The sequence below is a fragment of the Clinocottus analis genome, unplaced genomic scaffold, assembly GCF_023055335.1.
Source record: "Clinocottus analis isolate CAN_PGR_092001 unplaced genomic scaffold, fCliAna1.0.p SCAF_15, whole genome shotgun sequence".
In the NCBI taxonomy this organism is placed as follows: Eukaryota; Metazoa; Chordata; class Actinopteri; order Perciformes; family Cottidae; genus Clinocottus; species Clinocottus analis.
In genome coordinates this window covers 577,970-596,026 of record NW_027175876.1, presented here as the reverse complement: position 1 = coordinate 596,026, position 18,057 = coordinate 577,970, and the positions used below count along the sequence as shown (strand labels likewise).

The 18,057-nt window shown below is 47.5% G+C and overlaps 1 protein-coding gene across 1 annotated transcript in view; it reads left to right on the top strand.

Annotated features, from left to right (window-relative positions):
* The first annotated feature begins 14,183 nt into the window (after positions 1–14,183).
* Positions 14,184–18,057, top strand: part of lrfn2b (leucine rich repeat and fibronectin type III domain containing 2b) — a 99,417-nt gene continuing 95,543 nt past the window's right edge. Inside the window, exon 1 of the mRNA XM_068577236.1 lies at positions 14,184–14,348. The gene's annotated coding sequence lies outside the window, so the exon portion shown is untranslated. The remainder of the gene's footprint in view (positions 14,349–18,057) is intronic.

Sequence of the window (18,057 nt, the reverse complement as noted above, 5' to 3'; positions counted from 1 at the left end):
TGTAACTTTGTTTAAAGTATTACTTGAAAGTAAAATAGTCTTAAAAGTTCAGAAAGTAACATTTGTGTAGAGGACAAAGTGATTAATTACACTGAACGGGACTTGAAATAACTCAAAAGGTTGATTGATTGGTCTGATAATGGCAGAAATGATGTACCCGTGGAATAACCTTTACTCACAAATGATTCCTTTTTTTTCCTCTTTTTAAAGCGGCATTCAATTATATTTTTCATATAAAAGGCTCCCATTCATCAGTCAGTATCACAGTGTGTTCCTTCTTCAAAGCAGTGATCCCCATTTTCACTAATTAACTTCAGGTTCGCTCACAGAGGGGAGAGTTTTTTCTTTCTTTACGAGCACTCAGGAAAATGATGAATCAAAGCTTTTCTGTCCGAAGCGACGGCGCCATGAAGAGCGGCGAGGGAACGCTTTCTTTCAAAGAAGCTCGACTCGCAGGTGATGGATGAAACTCCTCAACCCATCTGAGCTCATTAGCTGCAGCAGGAAGACCCGAGGACACACGCGCTGTGTCTCCATCACACTGCTGCCGACGATGATGATGAGGATGATGATGATGATGATGCTGTGCGATTTCTATCGGAGGTGGTTCGGATTAAAAATATAAATAATAGGATATGAACTTGTTCATTAGTTTCTGGGAAAGTCTTAACCTGTGGAGGAAAGACACGCCTACCTTCAATAAGACACGCCTACCTTCAATAAGACACGCCTACTTTGATAAGACACGCCTACTTTGATAAGACACACCCACCTTCAATAAGACACACCTACCTTCAATAAAACTCACCTACCTTCTTCAATAAGACACACCCACCTTCAATAAGACACGCCCACCTTCAATAAGACACGCCTACCTTCTTCAATAAGACACACCCACCTTCAATAAGACACGCCCACCTTCAATAAGACACGCCCACCTTCAATAAGACACACCCACCTTCAATAAAACTCACCTACCTTCTTCAATAAGACACGCCCACCTTCAATAAGACACACCCACCTTCAATAAGACAGACCTACCTTCTTCAATAAGACACGCCCACCTTCAATAAGACACGCCCACCTTCAATAAGACACACCCACCTTCAATAAGACACACCCACCTTCAATAAGACACACCCACCTTCAATAAGACACGCCCACCTTCAATAAGACACGCCCACCTTCAATAAAACTCATCTATCTTCAATAAGACACACCCACCCTTGATAAGACACGCCCACCTTCAATAAGACTCGCCTACTTCAATAAGACACCTTGATTTCTCTTGGACGTGGATTGGAGGCGAGACGGATCCTCTTGAAGTCTAATCGGTGGTTTTCAGGCCGGACCGGCCGCCGGGCAGACCCACACTTCCCCAGAGGGCCGACACAACTTGTCACAGCGCCCGAGCGACGGTTTGTCTCCTTCTCCCTCGAGTCCCATTCTCTTGTCATCCGTGTCCCCAGTTTGTGTGTCTGTGTCTGTGTGTGTGTATATGTGTGTGATATATGTGTGTGTACCTGCTCCTGCCATCAATCAGCTCGTCACCTCTCCCGGCTGCCGGCTCAGCACACACACACCTGTCAGCGATCTACTCATCAGCTCTGCAGTATATTAACTCTGGCTCTCGGCCAGTCCTCTGCGATGCATTACCCTCTGCTGCAGGAACATGTTACAATGCCAGAAAACAAGATTTAGGACGTCTCAATGCATGAGCGTCAAAACGCGGTTTGCCCGAAAAATACTTGTTTTTTCCTGGACGTTGTGACTCAGAATCCTGTAAACAAACAGCAGATCTATAAACAAAGCTCAAGGTCCCACTTGTACGCGTGTTGCATGCAGTGCAGTGCCGACTGTGTGTGTGGGCGGCTGCGTTCTGCACAAACACAAATACTCAGCTCTGGATATGAAGGAGGCTGCAGCGCTCTGAGACGCTGCCCGTCCTTAATCGAGCATTAGCCGCTACCGCTAGCTGTTTGACCCACGCAGACCGGAGGCCCCTGCACGCCCACGAAGGACGCCGTCTGCACGACTCCACGTGGAACAGGACATGGACATACGTGAAGGAGGCTTTTTATAGACCTCCAGCGCCGGGGTTCCTCCTGCAGGCTGCCCTCCAAACGGCTTGACCCGGGTTCAACGGGTCTGTGTGCATCCAGATCAAGCACTTCCTGTCCCACCGGTCACAGAGAGGCGGACTTCAATGGTCCCTCACCTCTCTCTCTCTAGGCCTGACCCTGCACCACAAGGCTGAGTGCTGGGCCCCCTCATCTTTTGGCTTTACGGCTTCGCGGGGGTGGATGGGCGGGCACGTGGAGCTGTCAATCAAACACTGAGCTTTCAAACACGGTCCACTTAGACAAGGTATGATTTTTGACAGTTTGCCGCCGCCACTGGAGACGCACGCGGCGTCTAAATATATGATCATTCCTGGCGACAGCCGTCAAGAGATGAATGGATGGAGCGGAAGACAATCTAAAACTGAACATCAGAAAGAAATAATAATAACTCATAAAAGACTCCGAACATCACAGGAGCAGAAGAGGAGAGTTTCCCACTGCTCTGCACCTTTTTTTTAAAAAATATTTCTAGGAACACTTTGGATCGACTCCCCTGGAAGACGTCTTCACATCGCACATCCTCTGTCCGGCCTCCTGGAAGGCGCTGCGGGGCGTTTAAAGACCCCTCAAGACTTCCCAGGGTTTTAAAAAACAGCTCCTGACCTCCAGCGAGCTGAACTCCTCAACACAACTTCCTCAACATCAGCGCCTCACGGCACCAAAGCTGGAAAGCTTTAAATCAGCAGCTGCAGCTGGAGACCGTGCAATGGCAGCACGCACTAGTGTTTTCTAGCGAAGCTGCACAGCAGCGTTCCTCGTCCCCTTCATGAGACTCTTCTGGTCCTTTTTGCTTTGATATTAAACGCCCGCTAACATCTGGAGCCTAAAGAAAAAGCAGAGTTGTTGTATTAATCAAGAGATGAAGCGTGAAGGAGACTCAGGAGGACGTTCCATATGTGTGGATGATCTTCAGTCCATATCTATAATGAATTCAGCTTTGAATGCATATTTAGATGTAAACCAGGTGTAGGTCCATTAGATCATCAGTAGATCACATTAGAGTCTCTCAATAGAAGCGTCAGCCGCTCACAGCTGTTGCATGTCGACCGCGTGTCGGTCTGGAAACCGTTAGTAATCATTCCAGCTGCTGGTGGAAAAGATTGAAGCCAGACTTCCCTTTTTCAAAAGACTCAACGATGACTCGAGTGGACTGATTTTAGGGCTTTTTTTTAGGAAAGGAACAGTTGATTTGACTCCACTAGAGTCTCGACTCGAGATACTTTTAGGTGCTTCAGCCTGGAGTTCATCCCTCAGACGTCCTGCTTGTTGTTGTTGTGATCTTTTCGTGGTCATATTCAGTCTACTGAAGACGCCCCAAAGCGTTGACCTCTGACCCTCCGTCTCTCCGTCAGGGAGCCCTGATGACACGTCGTCAATACGAATGGATTTCATACGCACGGTTTACCTGCAGGTTTCTGCACGAGTCGGCTCTCAGCGAGGCCTGAAGAGGAAGAGGAGGTGAGCGGCCTGAAGAGGAGGTGAGCGGCCTGAAGAGGAAGAGGAGGTGAGCGGCCTGAAGAGGAAGAGGAGGTGAGCGGCCTGAAGAGGAAGAGGTGAGCGGCCTGAAGAGGAAGAGGAGCCCTGCTGACGGGCAGGTGAGCGGCCGGCCGGCGTTAACGCACATGGATATCTTTTTACCTGAGAGAAAAAATGAAAATGATGTGTGATGATGTTCCCTGCTGACTGTGAACTTTTTACCTGTGATGGTTTCCATGGTGGCAGGTAGAGTGAGGAGGAAGATGAGGAGGAAGAGGAGGATATGATGATGACGTTCATGCAAACAAACATACATTTATATATATTTTTTCTGATACCTGTATTTTATTGCATTTTATTTTGGATGCAGAGCCGACTGTTTTTTTAATGCAGACTTTTTATAAAATATCTAAAAAACTGGACAAGATCTTCTTCTGATGATGAAGATGATGATGATGATGGTCCAAAAGAAGGCTGGATTACACAAACTAGTCCTTCAGCGTTCAGCGACGTCGCCCATTGAGGTAAAGTCTACACACACACACACACACACACACACACACCCTCTCACTCCTTCCCTGCACCGTGAGCCCCCCCCCCTCCTCTCCTCCCTCCCTCCTCTTCCTCCAGCGATCCATCACGTCTCTGACAGCTGACGACGTCCGGCTCTTCGTGGCAGGATGAAGGACGAGGCGATAAAAAGCTCCGTCAGGAGAAGTGGGTCAACTTCTGGAGGCCGAGGTCCAGACGGAGAGCGACTCGCAGACTCACACCGATCCGTCTCCACGCGATGCAGCGCTTCACCTGAACCTCACACGTCACTGCTGAAGAAAAGCCGCAGAGCTTCTTCTCAGTCGCTCGTCTCAACCTGTAAAAGGATCTTTTTGATTCGTCCAGCAGGAGTTCGTTTCCTTTGATCCCCAGTTGAGTCTGAACCTCTTTTCCTCGCGTTCAAGTCCTCGTATGAACCCAAATGAGTTAAAATAGCTGTTATTTTATGTCATTTTTCCTCCATGGTTCACGGCCTTAACACCATCCCACATACTAATAACACACCTCTCTGGAGAGGTTATGACCTGAGGAATCTGAATCTGCAACAACAATCACTGCAAAACAAAAGCTTTGACATATTGAGAAGGTGTTTCAGTAAAACAAACGTGTTGTTCAGTTCAAAAATAGAGAAGTTTCTTGTTCTATAGGGAAACATTGTTGGATTTTTTTGCACGTTACGGCTTTAAATGTTCAGGAGCTTCTGCTGGTGCTCTACGACCTGGAAGCAGAAACATCCTTCAGGGAAGCCTCTGCCTTCAAAATATTCATACTGCGGCCGTTTTGTGACTTTACAGGTAGAGATAGAGGAACTTATCACAGGTTTAGTGTACTTACATTTAACAGTTACTTTATTGTTTTAACCATATGTGTATTCTCACAAGGGTTACAGTAGTGTAGCACTTTAAATGAAGTTAATAAACATTGTGGTTGTGGAGATAATTAAGTTTACGTTTAATAAAAAGAGACTTTGAAAATCCGGCTGTGTGACTCCCAAAAAAAATAAATCACCTTTCGGGCTGAAAGGAGTTGCTGCTAACGAGCTGATTTGGTTTGTAATCCCAGAGGAATCCTCACCGGCAGCAGCCGTGAGCGCGAACTCCTCCAGGAGTTCATCCGCCTCAAAGTCTGACGCGTCAGGTTCAGGATGTTCGTTCTTTTAATTCCCTGCCACCTCGTCCGAGCACAGAAAAGTCATTTAAACAAAGAGGAGGCAGGTGGAGCCTCTCCGTCGGCTCCGTTGGCTCCGTCGGCCCCGTTGGCTCCGGGCGGCCCGGTCGTGTTCCTTCGGGGCTCGTTCGGAGCCTCGCGTGTAAAATAACGCCGGCAGACAGAAATACAACTAATAAATCCCCCAAAGCCGCCGCCTCTGAGGGCCGGGCCCTCTCACCTCTGCTGTCACCGGACTTGTTTATTGTGCCGGCGTCTCCGGCTGTGAACCGCCAGGAGAGAGAGAGGGGGGAGGGGGGGGGGGGGGGGGGGGGGAGAGAAGGATGGAGGGAGGGAGGGAGAGGAGAGAGGGAGCGGAGAGAGAGGAGAGATGGAGCGAAGGCCGGCCGGGGGCCAAATTATCCAGGATGAAGCCCGATCCGGAGCGCTGCCGGCAGGGTGATCGGTGCGCTCTACACGGGTCAGCCAGAGTGTGTGTGTGTGTGTGTGTGTGTGTGTGTGTGTGTGTTTGTGCCGGAGCATAGGATGGATTTACTGTCGGATACACAAAGCTCAGGTAAGTAAGTGCTGACACACACACACACACACACACACACACACACACACACACACACACACACACACACACACACACAGCTCATTTCTTTGGTGTGAACACGCGGCTGCTTTGACTCTGGTTTATGTCGCGTTCTAGCGTTTCTTGTGATCTCCAGCGTGTCTCTGTCGTTCTGAACGGACCCGCTCGTGGAGGACAACGGTGATTTTTATTATTATTTCATAGCAATAACGCTGTAACGACGCTTCGGTTGGAATAAACCGACGAAGAACTCGGAAGACTGACGACAATGTAGAGAACTTTGAATTAAGAAAACCCTTTTTCATAAAGCTCTTTTTAAAACGTTTAAAAAATGAATAAATTATGTAAAAATGAATGAAATCGCTCCACTTAAAGCTCAGAGAATGACGGAATAAACAACTAAAAATGAAATAATATAAATAAAATAGGGGGAAATAAACAAATTCTGTTAAGTGAGTATTATTTTTAAATTTTTTTAAATATTTTTTTTCTCAAACTAGTCAAATGACCAAATTATTTAATGTCCGCTCTAGTGTCATTTTATTTTATTCTAATTTAAGTCCTCAGATTGGACGTTAACTCGCGAGAATTTTTGGGAAGCAACAATAAAAACATCCCATAGACACTTTCCTCTTTTGTGTTATCAAATTAAACTCATGCACCTACAATATTTAAATATTCTTCTTTTCTATTCGCCACCTGAATGAAAACCAGCAGGAAAAACTCTCAAATGAAACGTTAAAAGCAACGATCTGTGACTCTCAGGGAGCAGAACCGTCGTGGTCAACATGCATCACACACGTGAAGACAAAACGCCCCAAAACACACGTTCAGTATCGGCCTCCACGTCCTCGCCTGAGTGACACAACCGCCACATCTGTTGGCGCGCTCGTTAAAATCATCACTGCAAAACCGCCATCTGCTCCCAGAGACGAGGCGTTTCTGCCCTCCGTGGCCGGGAGTCGATCCCAGGTTTTAGTCGGTGACGTGAACAGAAAAAAAAAGGACGTGGAAGCTTTGATGATCCTCCCGCTCGGATGTGTGCCGGCGGTGTTTCAGTGACGTCCTCGTCGAGGCTTCATCGGCGTGTGCGGTGAAGCCGTCTCGCTGCAGAGTGACGTGTGCACAAAGTGCTCTTCAGGGTCCTGAAGTCCAGTGGACGGAAAGAGCTCGACGCCTTTTGATCTTCACGGGATGAAACCTTTTGAGTTTTAAATCTCCAAAAGTCCCCTGGGTTCTGCTGCTCCGTCAGGCCTCGGTGTATTTTAAATCACAGATAACGGATACGAGTAAAGTAAGGTTCTGCATAAGAGCATCTTTGAACCTTTTTATATCAGGTCACGAGGTACAAATCAAGAAAAAAACATGTTATAAATACAAAAAAAGGACAACAAATACATGTTAGGTAGCAAATTAAACATACAAATCCGAGCTGCAATAATGTATAATCCCAATGTACGGCCTCTAAACACAACTCAAACATTAAATAGGATTAGTGTTTACGGCTTAAAGAGCTGCGGGGAACTCCAAATGGTTTTAATGGTTTTCACTAAATCAAACTCTTCTTCAATAAAAATGGAGTTCCTCTCGTAACGGTGCGACGTAAAAAAGGTCACATTTAAAACCATTAACGGCGTGAAGTGTCTCTGAGGCCCGGCGGCGAGCTTCAGCACCACGGACAGCGGCACATCGGGACAAACACACACTTCCTCCATCGTGTGGAGCGCCCAGCATGCAGAATGTGGTCAGTGTTTTACGCCCCTCCTCCGTGGTTTGAAGACGCTCCGCCGGGCCTTTGAACTGCCAAACCTCCCTGCAGAGCTCTTTTTGGGACCCAGTGGGCGGGCTCCATCTCTCACGGTGCAGCTATTACTCGCCTAAAACGGCTTAGCGCCGCGCTCCCCTCCGGCCTCCCCGACATGTTAACTCCCCGTTGTCCGCCGCCGCCGGCGCTCGTGTCCTGTCACAGTTTAAAGCCGCTCGAGGGAGCGCCCGTCAGGCGGCGCCCGCCCGCGAGAAGGAGACGTAAAGCGGATTAATGTTTCCATTTAGCGCTTTCGGTCGGGCCGAGCTCGGCGGTCCAGACCGAACGCCGCGTCTTCTAATGAGGCCGAGTGCGAGGGAGCGCTCACCGCGACGCGGCGTTTAATTGCGTTTCGCTTCTGAAAGTAACTCTGAAGTAATGAACGGCGACGTCGACGTTCACGCTGGGTTCAGGCGTCACGGAGGATCACCTCTCACAGCAAGACCACACACTCCCACGTCAAAGACGGCCTCATCGGAGGCGCGGCGTCGCCAGTAGACGTCCCAATTTCATTTAAAAAAGTGTTTTCCATGACAGGTCTTTGCTCGAGAAGCCCCCAATGACGATGTCATTTGTGCCGCGCGTTACCGTCTCGGGGGAAAGTCGGCTCAGATTGCATTATCCTCCCACATTCATCACTTCCTGACATTTCAACCGGCATTAAAAACACTCGTCACGGTTTGTTTGAACTTCAAATTGAATCCTGTTAGGTTTATTTCAAAGTTAGGGAGCATGGAATTTATTTCTGAGGCTTCTTTTTGTTGTTATATTTGTTGAAATTCTCTCTACGTCTCAACTAATGATGAGTGAAAACAGGAAGTCTGGTATCTGGTCGCAATAAGCTCCAATATTGACATATTGCTAAAGCTAGCGAGCTAGTTCATCGTGCAAATGAGACACGAGGGAGTTTACATGCGCTCCAACGCGCTGCTATTAGGGAACAAGTGAGATTTTAGTGCGTCTGTTGTGATTTGTTGGCGTCATGCAACAAAACGACAACAGAGCTTTTTGCTAAAATCAAGAAGTTGTGACTTATTTTCATCATTCCTTTAAAGTCAATAAATGCATCAACGCAAAAAAAACCTGCAGTGCAAAAGTGTCTGATTCTTATAGATGCATCAATGGAGATTTACACACACACACAGACACACACACACACACACACCAGATGTTCACAGATGTTACAGTAGCAAGAAAAATAAGGAGAAACCACTTTGAAAGCGTAATTTATGCTGAAGCTTTTTGAGAAAAGACGAGTGGAAAAGGTCAAAGTACCATGTAGAATAAACTTGTTCTTTAACGTTAAACATGAACATTAGTAGACGGCATCACACACACACACACACACACACACAGACGCACACACACACACACACACACGTATGAACACAACGTAATAGTATCAAACTGATCTTCCTTCTGACGTGAAGTCACGGCGGCGTCCCGGAGACTGACTTTGCAACTGATGTTGCAACCGACGTTGCTGTCAACCGACGTTGCTATCAACCAAAGCCCAGGCTTCACTCGCTAAAGTAAACCCCCATGATGCATTGCTTCCTCCAACTGTAAATCCTTCCCTTTCTCTGGCTTCTGTCTCTGGCTCCATTAGGATTCTGGGAGAGTTTTTTGGGGGCTTCCATGTTCATGGAAATACGAGCAATCAGCCGTCTCTACCGGCATGACTTCTGATGGGGGGGCGGGGTCTGAACTCCTCTCTTTCTCTCAGCGTTGGCGCTTTCTTTCCCGCCATACGAGTCAGTGCGAGTTCACAGATGACGCGCTGAACCCTGGACTTCTAGCTCTTCTAACTCGTGACGAACCAACGGAGAGAAACCGCTCTGGCGAAGCCGCGAAGATCACAAGTCGTAGATATTGCCATTGACTTCCCTTCAAATCCTCCACGTCGAGGTTTTTCTTCCTGATAACTTCTGAAAGCAGCCGGCGGTGCGCTGTGAATCCTAACGAGCGGCGGTTTGAAGCTGGGAGATGTGGAGAGTCTTCTATGCGAGTGTCTGAATATCGGCTGTGAATAGTTGATGCTAACACAGTAGCGCACGCGGGAGAAAAAGTGCTGGAATTCAACATCAAACCCAGTAAAACTGTTTTCTGGCGCCCGCTTTACATAACGCCGCTCCCACTGCGTTCAGAGTTGAAGCAGCTGCCCCTGAGCCGACGCGGCGTACAGATTGGAGCTCGATGCTCTCCAGTCAAAGCATCTCAACTTTACAGCTAATGGAGAATTACAGCTCGTAATCCTCAAACCCCGCGTGTTTGATCCACTGGCTTTTTTCTCTCCTCAAATGTTCAAAGTTACTTTTTATCCACAGGGTGTTGGAGTTCATGCAGACGTTACGATAACTTCAGTGGAACTGTTTAAAAATGAAGTCCCACGTCTTCTGAAGCATTAACGTTACATCTCGAAACACCAAATACGTCAAATGTACAATATTAGCTCCCCGGCGTGGTAATCAAAGGAGTGACTCGGCACAATCTTACCGTCCCATAATGCAGCAGCAGCGCCTCCCGGATGGAGGTGCTGTGTCCGTTCGACCCGTCCTGCTCAGAGTCTGAGGATCTAAGCCCATTTCAAATTGACAAACGCGTCAATTTCTCTCCGTTTCAACCGTCCGGCCGGATTGAAACTTTAATGACGCTGGCTTTGGTGTTTTTTCTCTCTGTGTGTAAAAAGAAAGCGAAGCTTCTCTAAATCACTGTGGTCAGCCGGCCCAGTGGGGGTTGTTGGCTTCAAGAAGTCTCTAACTTTCTCTCCGATTGCTCACACCTACTTTTAACAACCATCAGATGGGTTGCTGTCAGACATTCACGTTTCCCTCTAGATGAAATGTTTACACCGAAATCTGCTTTTCATCCACAGACATCATGAGGTTTTATTTCAACCAGTACTTTAGTTTATGACAAAATACCTGCAATTTTATTGACGATCCCATCAGCCGTACTTTGGGTTTAGCGCTATTTTAGCAGATATTAGCATGCTAGCACGCCAAACTGAAGATGGTGAACATGATCAGCACTAGTGGCCATCAACTAACGTTGCCATCAACCGATGTTGCCATCAACCAACGTTGCTATCAACTGACATTTTCAACCGACGTCGCCATCAACCGACGTCGCCATCAACCGACGTCGCCATCAACCGACGTCGCTATCAACTGACATTGCCATCAACCGACATTGATATCAACTGACATTTGCAACCGACATTGCTATCAACCGACATTGCCATCAACTAACGTTGCTATCAACCGACGACCAATCACAGAGTCGCCTCGAGGAGCTTTCATGTGAACAGTGAATGACGTCCTCGTCAATAATCAGCTCGTCGTTGAGCTCGTGGAACAAAGTGATGAAGACGTTTTTAAGGATTTGTGGAATAATCCTCACATAAAGACGTATTTACTCCACTATGAAGTTATTCCAGAACTAATTCAGTGGCGTGTTTCTTCACTGATCTCATCCACACGATCCCTCCTGTAATGAGCACCCACTGCGTATTAATAACCTCAATCATAACTATCTCTAGATGTCTTTTCACTTGAATTGTTGCCCGTGAGAAACGACTCAAACAGATCAGACCTCGGCAACATTTTGCGGCCGAAGCCGCGGGTTTGCCGAGCGAAGAGACCGGAGGGGAAGGAAACCACTCGCCCGACCCTCCAGAGTTTAGAAACACACACCTACCGCGTCTAAAAATAGCTCCTGCAAATCATGAGCGCCGGAGTCTGGTTGAGATAATGAGGCTGTTATGTTTGGTGGCTGCACAGATGCACAAAAAAATAAAAAATGGAATCAAACAACCAGAGCAACTGGATGAATTCATTGCTCACGTGCGTTGCTTCACTGGAAGAAATTTAGCCGCATTCCCAGCCACAACGTGAAATATCCAAATACGCTCACTGTGATGCGTCCATGCCGTTGTGTCCTTGAGCAAGACACTTGACCCTGAGTTGCTCCCCGTTGCTCTGTCTACGCTGTATAGAGCAACAATGTGAGTTGCTTTGGATGAAAGCGTCAGTTAAATGAAATGTGAAGCACACAGAACAGGAACCGTCTGTAGACGACGTCTGTCTTCAGGTTTTAATACAGAGTCAGTTTGTATGGAAGACGATCACCGTGATGGAAATATTAGATCCTGTAAGTCATAATTATGAGAAGGTATCTCATATTTATGACTATCTAATAATTATGACTCACTATCTCATATTTATGACTTTCTATCTCATGATTATGACGTCCTATCTCATATTTATGACGTACTATCTCATAATTATGACTCACTATCTCATAATTATGACTCACTATCTCATATTTATGACTTTCTATCTCATAATTATGACTCACTATCTCATATTTATGACTTTCTATCTCATAATTATGACTCACTATCTCATATTTATGACGTACTATCTCATAATTATGACTCACTATCTCATATTTATGACATACTATCACATAATTATGAGATATTCAAATCACAATTTTAAGATAATAAGTCAAAATTATGAGATACTCTCCTATTTTTGACTTAACTCATAATGTTGACTCACTATCTCTTTAATTTCTTCATCACATTGGCGGTAATGGGCTTCCGTAGCTTTGAGCCTACAGTTTAATACATTGATGTACACTTTAATAAACTGCACCTCAATGCCTGTAGAGACACCAACGAGTTAGAGACGGCGATGGAGACGCGACCTCCTGTCTGCTGCTCACATCCTGCAGCGCCACGCCTTCACAATCCTCTCAGATACGTTTGGTTGTTTGATTTATTGACGTACAGCGAAGTCACACGTTTCTGTAATCTATGAGACGACGCTCACAGAGACGGAAACGTAGACACCCGGCTCTCCGGTCGAGTGTCTCCCATCACTGTGACCGGGGCTCGAGCAGCAGATGGAGGCTTGATGGTGCAGAGAGAGAGAGAGAGAGAGAGAGAGAGAGAGAGAGAGAGAGAGAGAGAGAGAGAGAGAGAGAGAGAGAGAGAGAGAGAGAGAGAGAGAGGGCTTATGTTCTAATGCACATGGAAAGTAAATTGAGACAAATACGCCTCTGTCTGGCGTCTCGACCTCTGACCTCTGAGTCGCATGCAGAACATGGAGAACATGGAGTCTCACGCTCGGGCGCGACCTCTGATTAATCCTGCGCTCTGAAAGGGGCTCGAACGTCTCTCTCGACGAGCGTCCGGTCTTCTGTCGTGGCTTCCGTCTGTGGCAGCTGCTGCGAAAAACAAACAAACAAACAAGCAAACAAGCAAACAATGCAAACAAGCGGCCTCCTGTGCACACTGCAGGTGACTTCATCCTCGACACTCGTGGAAAGCTCCGTGCACGTAATGTATATATATGTTTGTGTGTGTGTGTGTGTAGCACTTTACAATAAGTACACTAAGTACACACTAGTTATCATTAGTAAGTCCAGACTTTAAATGAGGTCACATAACCTGCTTAACTAATGCTTAACTAATGCTTAACTAACGGTTAGTAACTATAATTCATCATGAATTGCAGGATTGTTTTTTTTAATCATTAAACACTTTACAAATGATCTTATTAATCATCTATAATACTTACAAATGAATCCATGATTTATAAAGTATGAAAACTCAAAGCTTATTAATCAAAAATGAAACATTTATAACTGTGTTCATGAATGAGTTATTATGAATGAGTTATTAATGGGTATCCATGTTGGACTAATACTTTATAAATGATAAATTCAGGGATTATTCATGAAACATAGTGTGTATTATAACATGATATATATATATATATATATATATATATATATATATATATCATATATATATATATATATATATATATATATATATATATATATATATATATATATATATATACATATATACATGTGTGTGTGTGTGTGTTTGAGTCTGTTATGTGTCACATGGCCGCGGATCTCCAGTCCATCTGCCGTTTCTCTCTCTCTCTCTCTCTCTCTCTCTCTCTCTCTCTCTCGCTCTCTCTCTCTCTCTCTCTCTCGCTCTCTCTCTCTCTCTCTCACTCTCTCTCTCTCTCTCTCTCTCTCTCTCTCTCTCTCTCCTCGTCACAGGGTGCAGTCAGTCTGCTCTGGTGGATCTTCAGTGTCTCCGCAGCGCGAGGAGGAAACACAACAAACCTTTATTCCTGTTTCATTCCGCTCCACGAGGATTACACCTCTCTCTCTCTCTCTCTCTCTCTCTCTCTCTCTCTCTCTCTCTCTCTCTCTCTCTCTCTCTCTCTCTCTCTTTCTCTCCACTCTCGGGCTGACTCGCGGGGGGGAAAGTTCCTCGCGCTGCTGCTGCGTGGACCCAAAGTTGAGGAGAGAAAAACGCACATTTTGGCGCCGATGGACGCGCGCGCAGTGTGCGGGCGGTGAGCGGCAGCGCGGGGGCGCGCCTCGCTTTCGGCTCTTCTTTACGCGCAACGGGGGGTTGGGTTTCGAGGGTGGTGCCGGGTGGGGTGGAGGGAGGCTGGGGCCGTTGGAGGAGCAGCAGTGATCGGACAACACCGGAGGATCCGCGCGGTGACGCGCGAATAACGGAATAACGAGCCGCACTGGAATTAACGCGGACACGAAACTACAGTCGGCAGCAGCAGAAGAAGAAAACCCCAAAACAAATCGCAGCTCAGAGGTAAGAAGTCGCAGTGAGCCTCTCCTCCTCCTCCTCCTCTTCCTCCTCTTCCTCCTCCCGCTGCTGATCTGCGCTGTAACTTCTCTACACGGTGTGTTACCTGACTCACTGATGCCGGGGCGTCTGGAGGCAGCAGCGAGGGGGTTAACGGGACCGAACTGTGTGTGTGTGTGTGTGTGTGTGTGTGTGTGTGTGTGTGTGTGTGTGTGTGTGATCTGTCCTGCCTGTATCATCACTGGTGCCCTATTTAGCTGGTTCGGAGACCCGGCGATGTTGCACTCTCATCCAACCAGAGAGTGCAACATCACATCACACAATCACATATCACATATCACCTCCTCCTCCTCCTCTTGCTCCCTCTCCTCCTCTTCCTCCCCCCCCCCCCTCATCCCCTCAGTGTGCTGCTCTTACATCCTGTATGTCCAGGGTAACGTCCACGACGCCTCTCTTTGCTCTCACTGTTGCCAGCAGACAGCTGAGAGTCTTCATCAACATGTCAACACTCACGCAGCCTCTCAGAGCGCCTTCTCGTAGTTGCAGAAGCAGACGGCTGCAGAGGCACATCTACAGTCACTCATTGATTGGAGAGAGAGAGAGAGAGAGAGAGAGAGAGAGAGAGAGAGAGAGAGAGAGAGAGAGAGAGAGAGAGAGAACAACCAATAAAACATCCACATTGAACTTGTTCTGTATTTCCCTGCAACGAAGACGAGGCTGAACCCGATCGGCGTCGCATGTCTGCAGCTTGATTATTGAACCGCTGCACATTCTGGAAGCCGATGCTCCTTTTGATCCATGTGTTTGGTGTCAGGCCTTGAAGGAGGAGGAGGAGGAGGAGAAGGAGGAGGAGGGGGAAGAGGAGGAGGCGGAGGAGGAGGAGGAGGGGGAGGGGGCGTTAGATGTGCGTGGACTTTACTGAGGACGCTCCTCAGTCCACGACCTTGACTTTTTCCCATGCGTCTTGGTCAGGTGTGTGTGTGTGTGTGTGTGTGTGTGTGTGTGTGTGTGTGTGTGTGTGTGGTTAATCACGCACGGCCTCGTTTGCCGTCTTCGTGCTTGTTGACTGAGGCCTTGCAGCTATTTTTTTGCGAGGCGAAGCGTCGCTCCGGGCCGAGGGAACCTCCGACCCTAATCCCTCTGTCTGCTGAGCCATAACCTCACGCAGATTAGAGCCGCGCGCCCTAATTGACTTACCTGTGTTAACCCTTCCAAACACATATCAGAGGGGTGACGGCAGTGACTGACCCCCCGCAGGAGCCGGAGCGGCACCGAGCACCCTGGATGTGTGTGTCTGTGTGTGTGTGTGTGTGTGTGTGTGTGTGTTAATCCACCTCCCTCGTCCATCACAGGGTTCCCTGCAGGCCGGCCCGGGCGCCACAGTGAAACTGCTAATCCCTCAGTAAGCGCAGCTTAAATGTGTCAGAGCTATGACTTGCTCTACCTCACCGGTGCACAAAATGCAGTATGAGCCTCGGCGGCGAGACGCGGCGGAGCGAGGAGAGCGAGGAGAGCGAGGAGAGCGAGGAGATCGAGGAGAGCGAGGAGAGCGAGAAGAGCGAGGAGAGCAAGGAGAGCGAGGAGAGCGAGGAGAGTGAGGAGAGTGAGGAGAGCAAGGAGAGCGAGGAGAGTGAGGAGAGCGAGGAGCCCGGCTCGTTTCAGTTTCTTTAAAATAGACGGAAAACGTCCACGTCACAGATGAAGGGACTACGTGGCTTCCCACCTCCCCCCCTCCTCTCCCCCCCCACACACACACACACACGTCGGCGTTCCCGATGTCGGCGTTAACGCCTCTCCTGAGAAGAAAAAAAGGTCTTCGGGCGCTCAAATAATAGCTCCTCTAAGCAGCCGCTGGGCCTCTCAGAGGATCTGCCGGCTATAAATAATGTCACATATGTCCTGCGTGCTCTCGGCTGACGTGCACTAAGCTCCATCCTGAGCTCCATGGGGGTGGGAGGGGGGGGGGGGGGCAGGAGAGCCTCGTCTTGGGGCTTTTGACCGAGGCCCTGAGGACGAGGAGCTCCACCTGCATCCTCACGCATCCTCATCCTCCCTCTGAGTCAGCCTCCACCTCCTCCTCCTCTCTCAGGAGCAGCATCGGTAACAGCTCTGTTTGTTTAACAGTAGCGTGTGTGTGTGTGTGTGTGTGTGTGTGTGTGTGAGAGTGTGTGGGTGTGGGTGTGTGGGTGTGTGGGTGTCCAATCATTGAGAGCAGCAGGAGACGGGGAGCAGCGCTCTGGACCGGTCGTTGAGTCATCATCATCACACACACACACACACACACACACACACACTCACACACACACACGTGAATCACACTGACCCTCGTGTTCACATGGAGACGACCAGCAGCCGGCTCGTCCCCGCAGCAGGACAATAGAGTGTGTTTTCTATTGTCCCAGAAGTGATGATACGCTGTCGTTGTAGATCATTTGAAAGCACGGCGGCGTCGGCTTATGAATATGTAACGGCGTAATAATGCAAGGGCACCTTTTCAGAGAGCGATTCAACGCCATGATGAGCAGATATGTGACAAAACAAAGAGATGAAGATGTCATGAATACATGTCGCTGTGGCTCCAGCTGGTAAAACCATAACTTAAACAAGGAGCTTCTGTTTCAACCTCATGGAAACTGTCTTCCCGCTGCAATTTTAAGTCCCAGCATGCCCCGTTCAGACTGTCTGTCTGCTTAAAATACGTAATATTTTTCCATTTTTGAACCAAACGACACAGTTTTTTGACTGAAAATCCTTCCTAACAGGACAAGACTTTGTTTTATTGTGATGTTTGTTGCAGATTCTGATTCTTTAGGTCCTAATCTTTACAAAAAGGTGTCTTATTGACGCTCCAGGAGGCTTTTTTGGGGGAATCTGGCTCATATCATGCTGGATGTTCATAGTTATGATCAAAATATCTTTTAAAAGTGGTTTTTTTGCAGATATACATTTTTCCCAAGACTTTGCTGAACAAATACATACAATAAACACAAGTATTGGAATTAATTTGGGGTTCCTACTCAAACACAGGGAAAAGGATCTCTGTCAACATTGGTTCCACAGTTTTTAAAGAGTTAAAATATAATTGGAATAAATTCTTCATACTTGAGGCAACAGAGCAACTTTGTGTTTGTTTTGATCACACCGCTGCTTTTTCATCCCGGCGTCGTCCGAACTAAAAGGTCACTGCAGCGCTTCCACGCTTCGTTTGGAGAAATCAATGCTTGAAGACGTTCCTTTGTTTTGGTGAATTCTGCGTCGCCCCCTCAAATAAAATCCCCCAAAAGTCGCCCATGAACTGAAGAACAGTTTCATTTCTTTCATTCTGCAGCAGCTGTGATCGTGTCGTCGTCTCCTCTGGACGAGGTTGTGTTTGTTGTGCGTCGCTGTCCCAGGTGCTGAAGCGCAGAGCGGAGGAGATTGATGGACGCGCGGCGTCAACAGAGACGGCTCTTTCACGGCGTGCGTTCATCCATTCATTTGTTAACGAGCAAATTACATTTTTACGGGCTGTTGCTGTGATTTATTACTCGAGATTATTGAGCATTTTGTAGCCGTTTGTTCCAATAAAAAGGAACATTAGACGACGGCAGTAAAATATAAGCAAGTGATGAATATAATCCAGTTGGAGGAATGTGTGAGCGCTCGTGTTGTCGTGTTGTTGTGTTGTTGTGTTGTCGCCGCTTTTAAATGTGACGTAAAAAAAAGGCCCGAAGCG